Raw genomic sequence first — 11,442 nt, forward strand, 5'->3', positions numbered from 1 at the left:
CCTTCTCTGCATATCTCTCACTGGCTTAACTTCCTCATCGCAATGAATTCTATGTATGCAGAATAAAGAATCAATCCCCTTCAGATCAACAACTCCCCAACCAATCGCTGCCTTGTGCTCTCGAAGAATAGTCAGCAATCTCTGCTCCTGCTCCTCAGTGAGCAAGGACGAGATGATCACAGGCAGAGTCTCATCATCTCTGAGGTAAGCATACTTGAGTGAATCCGGTAAGGGTTTCAACTCGAGTTTCGGAGGTGACTCGATCGAGGATTTGGCGGGGGTCTCCGCAAATGGTGGGAGAGTCTCAATGATGGCTCCCCAAGGTGGTCTCTCTGACGACACTCTAGACACATCTACACTATCTACACCACTATTCTTCTCTATATGGTACAAATCTAAAGAATCCTCAGTAATATATAAATCGGGCTGCTCCTCCAATAGCTTTTGCGCAATATCTACATGCAAGCAGTCCATGTCTCCCGCTGGTCCCATCGCGGCATTGAAAATATTCAGCTTGACCTTCCTATTGCCGAATGAGAGATCCATGGCTCTGGTCCTACAGTTGATGCACGCATTGGCAGTCGCCAAGAATGGTCTGCCTAAAATGATCGGAGTCTGGTGCTGGCTGTCTACTCCTTCCATATCAAGAATAATGAAATCGACTGGGAAATAAAAGTCATCCACCTTAACTAGCACGTCCTCCAAGACACCTCTCGGTACCTTGACGGAACGATCTGCCAGTTGAAGTGTAATAGGAGTCGACCTCATCTCTCCTAACCCGAAAGAATAAAAAAAATACCCGGGCAGAATGTTTACGCTTGCTCCAAGATCGAGCAATGCGCATTCTATCCGGATGTTCCCTATAGTACAAGCAATGATAGGGGCTCCAGGGTCCTTGAGCTTTGGTGGTGTTTGATGCTGAAGTACTGAACTCACCTGCTCAGTAAGATGGACCATGTTAGGAACTCTCTCTCTAGATTTACGCTTCTGCGTACATAGCTCCTTCAGGAATTTGGCATATGCCGGCACCTGCTGAATCGCATCAAGCAAAGGTAAGTTGATCTGCACATGCTTGAAGATGTCAAGCATGTCCTGGATCTTCGCACCCTGCTTCCCTCTAAACTCGGGAGACTCTAATGCTTTGGGATAGGGTTGTGGGGGAATATACTCTGCTGGCTCCTCCTCTTTGTGAGAAGGCTCACTCCTATCCTTCTTCTGCACTGAGGATGAAGATGATGATGATGAAGATAATGAAGATGATGATGGGGATGATAATGATGGCTGAGCCGACGTAGGTGAAACAATGGTCTCTGGCTCCTCTATCCTCTCTCTACTCTCTATCTCTCTGCTCTCGATGTGGTACTCACGTCCACTCCTCAGGGCCATAACAGATTTGGCCTGCTGCTGTGTCTCAATATGAAACAGGCCTCCAGTCATCTGGTCCTTGCCCTTCGGGTTCATGACAGCCTGACTCGGCAATGTACCCTCGGGTCTGCTACTAATAGCCTCAGCTAACTGTCCCATTTGCGACTCTAACTTTGCAATGGACTGCGTATGTGAGCTCAATATCTGGCTACACTTCTCGAAGGCATTCTGATTAGAGGTTTTCACCTCTTGGAATGCCTGGAGAAGTCTATCCTCAAAAGATGTCTGCGGGGCAGACTCCTGCTGAATCGGGGGAGGGACTGAAGAAGAAGACTGAGAATAGCTCGGCCTCTGGAATGGCTGAGTAAAAGATGGTTGTCGAGCTGGCTGAGAGGATGTAGGCATCTGCATGGAAGACTGTGGATTCTTCCATGAAAAATTGGGATGGTTACGCCAACCCGGATTATATGTCGATGAAAATGGGTTATTCGGCGGTCTGACGTAACCCTGAGCTGCCTGAACTTGTTCTTGAACAAATTCAGGATACTGAGCTGCCGACGGGCACTCAGTGATATCGTGTGCTGGGCTGGCACAAAGAGTACACACCTGATGTGTAGTGGGTGGTCCTGAGAGAAGCTGGTCCAGCTTCTGAGCAATCATGTCTACCTTGCACTGTAGTGCAGTAGATGGACCAATCTCAAGAACACCAGCTTTCTTCTGAATGCTGGGTGTGGCTCTATCCGAATGAGAGCTCGAAGCATGGTGTAGGGAATTCTCGGCCAACGTATCAAATAACCTCCATGCTTCGTCCTCGCTCTTCAGCATGAATGTCCCTCCACATGAAGAGTCGATTATCTGACAATTCTTGTCAAACAATCCATCGTAGAAGCTTTGCACCAGTTGCCATTTCGGCACCTGATGATGGGGACATTTCCTGAGGAGATCCTTCATTCTCTCCCAGGTCTCATGAAAGTGCTCACCATCTAGCTCTGAGAAGCTAGTGATGGCTCTACGATATTGGTTCGTACGACCAATGGGAAAATATTTTCGAAGAAACTCCTGCTGCAGCTGATCCCATGACTCTATTTCTACAGAATCTAAAGACTTTAGCCAATACTTGGCTTTGTCCTTCAATGAGAAAGGGAATAGAGTCAACCTCAAAGCGTCATCATCGAAATTCTGTATCTTTACTGTAGAACAGATTTCGAGGAATTCATCTAAATGTCGGTAGGGATCCTCATGACTAAGGCCATAAAAAGATGGGAGCATCTGAATAATGTTGGCCTTAATCTCATAATGCGGCGCTCCTACATCGGGTCTCCGAATGCAGGATGCCTGAACATAATTTGTGGGAATGAAGTATTCCCGCAGAGGACGTGGATGAACTGAGGGTGGAGGTGGAGGATCCATGTCAGCCATTGTTGTCGAACTTCGATGAGAATGTAAAATTCTCTCTGGGTTGTCAACAAATGGGTGTAATGGGGTTCCTAGACCTCGTCGCCCCTACATACACTGGTACTAAGACCAGATGTAAGCAAACGACCTAAATCTAAATCTAAACTAACACAAGTACTAAAACGTAAATAAAACAAATAACAGCAACTAAGAAACAGATATACTAACTATCTATGTCAGAGTTCTATAACTAATTAAATAAATAACAAAGTAAACTATTCTAGAATACTGAAAAGGTAAATACAGGAAATCACAAACTAAGTTTTTCTAAAACCCACCTGTCTAATCGCTCCTTGCAGAATGAAAATTAAGTGAATCCTATATTTACTAACTATGTTAATCCTATATTCACTTACTAATCCTACTAACTAAAAAAAAAACAACTAATTACTAACTAAAACAAATTAATAAATCAAACTCTAAGAAATAAAGTGATTAATTCGCCGTTCCCCAGCAACGGCACCAAAATTTTGGTTGATATTTTGAAATGATCTTTTTAAAACAATTATTTTCAATAAAACTTTAGAAAATCGTCAACCAAAAGTATAAAAACCGACTTTCCACAAAGTGGTAAGTACGGGTCGAATCCTCAGGGAACGGGAAGTAATCAGAGTATTTCTTAAACTTTAATTTATTAATTATAAATATCAATATACAATTACACAACTAATTAAATTACAATAAAAACAACTTGAAATAGCACTCCAGTCTTCAGTTGCACGCCAGGGGGTATTTTGGTCTTTTCACCAATTAAACGATATTTGCACTTGAACAAAGAATCCTGGACAAAATGAAGATGCTTTTCAACCTAAAATGCAGAAAAATAAAAAGTTAGTCTTCTATTCTAACAATGAAAACGATAAATAAAACTAAGTCTAATTTTACGAAATTAATAAAACAAATACTAATTATCAGACAATAATTAAATAAAATACTAAACTAATTCTAAAATTAGTTAAATTAATTCTACTAATGCTGTATGATGATTATGCAGCTCCTAAAATGCAGAAACTACTGAAAACAGGTCTAAAATGCCGAAACTAAGGAAATTACGAAAATGCCCCTAACTAGTGTAAAATAGAATTCTGATAGACTGTCGGAAAACCACTGTTTGACAAGGCAAACGAGGTCCGATTTTCCCGAAACTTGTTTTGTTCTGTAACTAACAGATTGATTAATCTGACAGTTTTTACAGATTGAAAAAACAATATCTGGAATTCCAGATATAAGTGTTTCAAAACTGGAAAAAATCAGGATATCGAAAGTCCTTTAATTTAAAAACCAAAAAAAGCGGTTTTCGCAAAACGCTTAAAAATCAGACCAAACCAACTCGGATCGAACTGAAATTTGGTCTGCAGTTAGATAACACGTTGATAAAGTGAATAAAAAAAGAATTTTCTAAAAACTCAGAATTTTTGCACATGAAATTAGGATAGTGCGATGCAGCAAAAATCAGTCTTTTCTTTCAATGCACTATTCACTTTATGAATCTATTTAAACACTATAAAATACAAATCAAACCTAATGCAATCTAAATGACACTGAATGACAATGTATATGCAGATGAGTATTACAATTATGCTAAATGCATGACGAACGAAATACGATATGCAAATTATGACTAAAGCTACGTTAACTAACGATGCAAATGCAACTATGCTACTCAAGGAAATACAATCCGAACTACTATGTTAAATAATAACTAACTACAAGTAAAACAATCACAAAACACAGCTCACACACACAAAACAAGTACAATATACGCACACCCACTTCTACACTATAACTACCTCAAATAACTAAACTAATTAGTCTAAAAAGAAAAAAATAAAGTACACTTAAATGAAATTAGTCTACTAAAGAACAAAGGCTGCGGGTTTAGGATAGGGTTAGGGTTAGGTTTACTCGGTTGACTCAACTAGATCGATCTTGACTTAACTAGATTCGGGTTGGCTTGGGTGAGCTCGGTTTGGGTTAGGCTAGGTTTTGACTGAGCTAAAATTGGGTTGAGTTGACTCAACTAAGGTTGGTTTTGACTCGGTTAGGTCTTGATTAGGTTAGGTAGACTCGGTTGACCTAAACTTAGGTTAGGTTTGGCTTGACTAGGCTTAACCTAGGGTTGGACTAAGACTCGACTAGGGTTAGGTCTTGGTCTATGACTTGACCTAGAGTTGACTCGACCTAGGTTTGGTCTATGATTTGACTTAGGCTAGGCTCGGTTTTGACTAGACACAGGTGGGTTTAGACTAGGGTTTGACTCACTTAATTAGGTCAACTAAATTAGTAACCTATTAATTATCCTAAAATTAATTCAAAGCTAACGATTTTAATGTAGAAGGTTGGATAAATAAGGTAATAATTATCAATGCTCAAACTTTGAAATGATTTGGATTCTCAAAAATCGCCCCACTTAATGAGGGAGTTACACTCCTTAATTGTCTTTAAAGCTCACTTTGGAAAAACGAAAAGTCCAATCTAGAAACCCACGATTTTTGCTTTTCAAGATGGAATTAAATTGCTTTTATTTCTTTATGGAAATCGTGGAGCCTAGATTGGAGGTTTAATTAAATTTCAAAAACACTTTCCAAAGCCAGTGAGTAACTCCTTTCTTTAATGCACATTCAAAATTTAATGCTCCTTTGAATGCTCCACACGATTTTTAAAGAAACTACTCTTTCCAAAAACTTTTCAAATTCAATTACCTTCCTTCTCAAAAATTGCCAACCCTAATGGTGCTACTTTCTAAGCTAATGCAATTAAAACTACCTAGGGAATAAAAGGACTTAAATAGAAATACGATTTTATAGGATTAAATGCTACCCTAATTCCCAAAACTTACTTAATTGACCCCTAAAAATGTCTAAGGCAATAAACCCTAATACATTGAACCTAGACACCTTCCTAACCTACCTAATTGCAATTAATAATTACCAAAAACAGCCGTGGAGCTCAAGGGGAGCTCTAATGGCTGCCACACGCAGCCTAGAGCTCGAATTGCGCTCTAATGGCTGCTGCCCCTCCTTGGGGAAGTAGAAGACTAAAAAAAAAATTGATTTCCACTAAAAATAAAAATGTCGCTAACTAAGAAAAACAAATGCAAAGATCAAACAAGACTCAAACAAATCTAAATCAAAACTTGATTAGAAATAACTAATTTAAACTAATGACAGCATAAACAAGATGTATAACATGCTAGAAATCCTAAAAACACCGAAAACATCAAATTCTATAAACGACTATTCTAAGGAATAAAGCATGGCACATTAAAAATGCTAAATCTATTTCTAATATACTATCTAAATTCAATAAACATGAAATAATAATTTATATGATTGAAAAACTAAATTAAACATAAACATGCAGCTAGCTGAATAACCACTACAATCAAGAACACCAAAACACTCGATTTTTGTATTTTTCTCAAATAGACACAAAACACAAAAACACAAAATGCTAAATACGATTATTTAGAACACTCCTAAAATACTAAACTCGACCAAAACACACTTTGCAACACTGTAAAATCACCAAAAAGATGCAGACATGCAGCATGAAGTAGAAGATTACACACACATCACGAACTTCATAAACACAAGGATCGGCTAGAAGTAGTCTAGCCGATATTTAATTTTTTATTGATTAAAACAATGCTCAATCACAACCAATGACTAAACGACTTCAACATGAACTTTTTTTGACAGTTTTTTTATGTAAAACAACTCACTGCAACATGCTGGACAAAAAAGAAAAATCGGCTAGAATGGATCTAGCCGATTTATGGGTTTTTAATGAAAAACGCCTTTGTTCCAGACCCACGTCCACAATAAATCAAAATTAATTGTTTAAAACAAATTTTGAATTGGATTTTCTGTAGAATAGAACCACAAACACAATGGAAACCCTTGAAAAGTCGGCTAGATAAAGATCTATCCGATTTTCACAAGTTGGGTAAAAAATCTAAAAAACGAGATGCAAACACCTCAACCAATCAAGCAAACCTAATCTAACGTGCTGGTCTATGCACGAGATCTATGCTAAGATTGAAAACAAGAATAAAAACAAGAAACACACAGAAAAATAATAAAATAAAACCAACCACACAATTCGGTTTTAGCTAGAAGAGAAGGAAGAAGAAGACCTACCTCTTGGAAGATTCGACGACCGGGGGGGATGAAGAAGAGCGGACCGTGGCTTGATCTTGACGTCCCAAACGGTTCGAGAATGCTGGACTTCACCAAAAACAGCACCTTTGCAGCTGCTACACGTTGGAGATCCACCGAAGATGGAGTATGCGCCGATTCTCGATCGAAGGGTGTAGAAAACCGGATGGAGGTAGGGCCGGCTCACCTTGTTGGTGTGTTTCGCACTCCCACACAAGGTTAGTAGTCTCCACCTCTGCTTCACCTGCAAAAACACAAAAAAATGGTGAAAACACAGCAAGGAAAAAGAAGGAAATGCAAGGAAATAATAAGAGAGATCGAAATATGCTTGTAACTCAAGCATAAACCGGTCTTCAATGGCCAAAACGTGTGAGAATGGAGGGGAAGGAGGTGCTGGAGCTAGAGGCACTGCAGGGGGCGTCAATCCAAGCCAAACACGCCTAGGGTTCCTCTAAAAAATCTATTTATACTTTTTTGGAATTTCAGAAACAGGGTTAAAAAAAACTATTTTGCTAGGCGCCACTTTCTGGGGGGTTTTCTGCAAAACTTTTTGAAATGGATATGGATATGCGTGTGGGCTGGATTTTAGACTTTCTAAAGGTTGATCCAAGGTCCAAACAGCCTAATTGGGTCGGATATGGATCCGATCCACCTCGAAATCCGTGTCCAAACACTGAAATAGCCATAACTCTCTCATTTTAACTTCGATTTTTCTGAAATTCGAACCATAACCCCTTACTATCAAAATACATCTAAACATGGGTTTAAAACCTTAAACTTGTTACAAAATGCATGAAAAACTTGTTAACATGATGTGCATTTCATGCATCATCAATAACCTTTAGGAGTAAGAAGTCGTATGGGACTACTTTGATCGTCAGGAATCACCTCCCAGATACACTTACGCATACGGCAAGCGATTCAGGCTACTTGGCCCATTCTTCTGCGCATACTACCATCCAGAGCGGTGTGTCAGGCAGTTCTCTCAGATACAGAAGCGCGTAGAAATTTGTCTATTATCAGGGATCTTGCCAGAGTTCGATCTCACATCAGATCAGTGGTCCGGAGCATACCATTCTGCCAGACATGGCAGAGATTCTTTTGTTACTCTCACTATTTTTCCTGGTCCTCGAGTGTCCTCTGATTATCAGGAGTGGTGGAAAATTGTCCGTCCCCCTCCTCTTTGTCAAGTGTATTATTAATAAAATCATGGTTTTCCTTCAATAAAATTCCTTTTACCTTTATCCCATCTTTGGTTTGACGACCACGCCTAGGTAACAAGGCGTATTTTTTAGTTGTTTGTTCTTTGGCAAATGAATGGCAACGCAATTGTCATAATCCCAGCGACGACTCGATCCCTAGTAATGGGATACTCTTTCAATTGTCTACCGAAATTCTGAACAAATATCTTCCTCCAACCAAATTTCTTTCAAAATCCTAACCATCAGTTCTGCCTTGCAGAGAGCGTTAGTAACATTCAAGAGAGCATTCGTCATACTCAATGGTTCAGACAAGATCCGGAAAGAAAACTGCATCAGTTGAAGGCATTGCATATTCAACAGCTTCAGAAGAAGAAATGGACTCGCCTCGATCAATCCAATGTCAAGGTCAGCAAGCAGATGACGGCATCGATCCCCAAATGTATGTCATGTTCAAAGAGATGATGACCAAAATGCTGGCAGAACAAACTGAAGCTAGTACAGAAAAGATCCAGGTCAAACAGAAGGCAAAAGGCCGGGCAGCCAAAAAAGTTTTGAAGCTATCCAAGAAACATATCCAGCAGGAGGATACATCTGATGAATCAGGATCGATAGGTGAAACTGATGAAGAGTATGAAGTTCAGCAAGCACTTCAGAGATCCCCCCATAGACAAGGGACAACCTATAAATTGAAAAATCAAGAAATGGATGATCCAGTCCAAATACAGCTGAAGGAAATAGCAAAGAAGATTAAAGATTGGCAAGCCCGCGACAAGGGTAAGAAGGTCTTCAGGAGCAAAGACTTCTACAAGAGCATCACCCCCGTCAGGAATAATCAAGATTAAAAAAAGAAGATGAATTCTGCCTTCTTCGTCAGAAAGGCAATCATACAAGTCAGAAAGAAAAGTCTTCGAAGCAGAGTGGAAAATTGAGTCAACAGAAAGAAAAGATAAAGCGGAACGGTTGGGGTTACGATTGCCAGTTTACTCCTCTCGAGCAGTCTCTCGATGAAATCCTTGAATATATGTTGGCCAATGAATTGGTAAAGCTTCCAAGAGTCACAAATCCTCCCACAGTCATGGGAAGATTCATGGACCAGTTCTGCAAATTCCATAGGGCAGTAGGACATGATACCGACCACTATTTCATCTTCAAGAACATTGTCCAAGATTATAACGACAAGAATTTCTTCATTGAGAATAAGAAAGAATACCAGTAGACTGTTTTATCCAAGTCTCAGCAGAAATCAAGCACTCGACAAGAAGTGCAGTGTGATGATCCGAACCAGGATCGAAAGATGGCCCCATTGGATCAAATACTCAAGACCTTTTTGGAATATATGCTCACAAAAGACATAGTTGGATCTCTGAAGGCTCACTCCACATTTTCTACCAATTCCACCAGAAATAGCAATGGACAAAACAAAAGAGGAGGTAGAAAAAATCATGCTGGAGGTTCGGGAGACCCAAACCCAGAGAGAAATGACCTCGCAAGTCGAAAGGATAAAATGGACAAGCAAAATGACAACTCTTCCTCAAGTGTCCAATTAGAATTAAAACTCTAAGGAAGACCAAAGCATGATGGTTGGGGATACGATCGCAATTTTACTCCCTTAGAACAGCCACTGGAGCAAGTTCTGGAATACATGATAGCCAATGGGACGGTTAGATTCCCCAAGATAGCGGATCCTCCTGTGACCATGGGAAGGTTTAAAGATCAATTCTACAAATTTCATCGGACAATGGGTCACGACACCGAGCATTGCTTTGTCTTTAAAAATATTGTTCAAGACGACATTGACAAGAATCTCCTCGTTGGAGATGAAAAGGAGGACCGATCATCCTGATCACGCTTTTCCTCAATCATTCAAAAAATTTATAACACTAGTGCTTTTCCAATTTCTTGTCTTGTTTTTATGGGATGATACAATCCCATTTGTCTTTCCTTGAGTTGTCACTTTCCTTCAATATATCAATAAAGCTATATATTTTTCCCGCAAGCTCGGTGCCACTTTTATTCTCCTTCTCTGCAAAATGTTTTTTCAGGAGGAATGATCCTCTTCAGAGTCTCTGAATCAATCAAAAGTCAGAAAGCATTCCTCAAATATCAATTACTTATCCTTTCATCCAACCTCTCACTCCCCAGTTATACTGGGGCATTATTTTGAAAATTGGCTTCAAAACTTTTTGTATGCAGGCAGGATCAAACAAATCTCTCATTTTGCACACATGTGCATCCATTTGCATTCATTTGCATTTGCATGCATTCATCTGCATCAATTTGCATCGAACTACTCATTCAGGATAAGGGATAAATCCTGAGGCTCAGACAGTTGTCCAAGTCGTCGCGAGGGTGAAGACTGAAAATCTTCTATCAAAATCAATTAGTAATTCTTCAAAAAAACCAGTGTTCATGCTGGTAATTTTTCAAAAATCCAGTGTTCGTGCTGGTAAATTTCCAAAACCCAGAGTTCGTGCTGGTAATTTTTCAAAAACCCAATGTTCGTGCTGTATTTTTTTCAAAAACTCAGCATTCGTACTGGTAATTTTTCAAAACATAATGCTTGTACTGGTACGTTTTCAAAATCCGATATTCACACTGGTACACTTTAAAATTCAGTGTCCACATTGATCTAGTTTTCCTTCGGGATTCGAGTTCTGACTCGAATTTTCTTTCCTTCTAGTTAATCTAGTTTTCCTCCGAGATTCGAGTTTCGATTCGAATTTCCTTTCCTTCTAACTGGTCTAGTTTTCCTTCAGGATTCGAGTTCCGACTCGAATTTTCTTTCCTTCTAGTTAATCTAGTTTTCCTCCGAGATTCGAGTTCTGACTCGAATTTCCTTTCCCTCTAACCAGTCTAGTTTTCCTTCGGGATTCGAGTTCCGACTCGAATTTTCTCTCCTTCCAAGTTGATCTATTTTTCCTTCAGGATTCGGGTTCCGACCCGAGTTTTCTTTTCCTTCTAAATTGGTCTAGAAGATCCGAGTTCCGACCCGAACCCTCTTTCAAAATCCAATTCATCTAGTTTTTCCTTAAAGACTTGAATTCCGATTCGAATCTTCCCTCAAAAACCCAGTTTAGCACCTGGTCCATTCAAAGCTCACAAGTTGAAGTCTTCCTTCTTAAACTATGATCCTCAGGTTAAATCCCTATGGAATTGATAGTTCGTAGGCTGAATCCCTATAGAACCCATGTCGTTCCCAGTGAACCAATGTCGTTCTCAATTGAACCAAATTCGTTCTTAGGATGAATCCCTACAGAACC

This window comes from Nuphar pumila, chromosome 1, assembly GCF_984573655.1.
Source record: "Nuphar pumila chromosome 1, dmNupPumi1.hap1.1, whole genome shotgun sequence".
In the NCBI taxonomy this organism is placed as follows: Eukaryota; Viridiplantae; Streptophyta; class Magnoliopsida; order Nymphaeales; family Nymphaeaceae; genus Nuphar; species Nuphar pumila.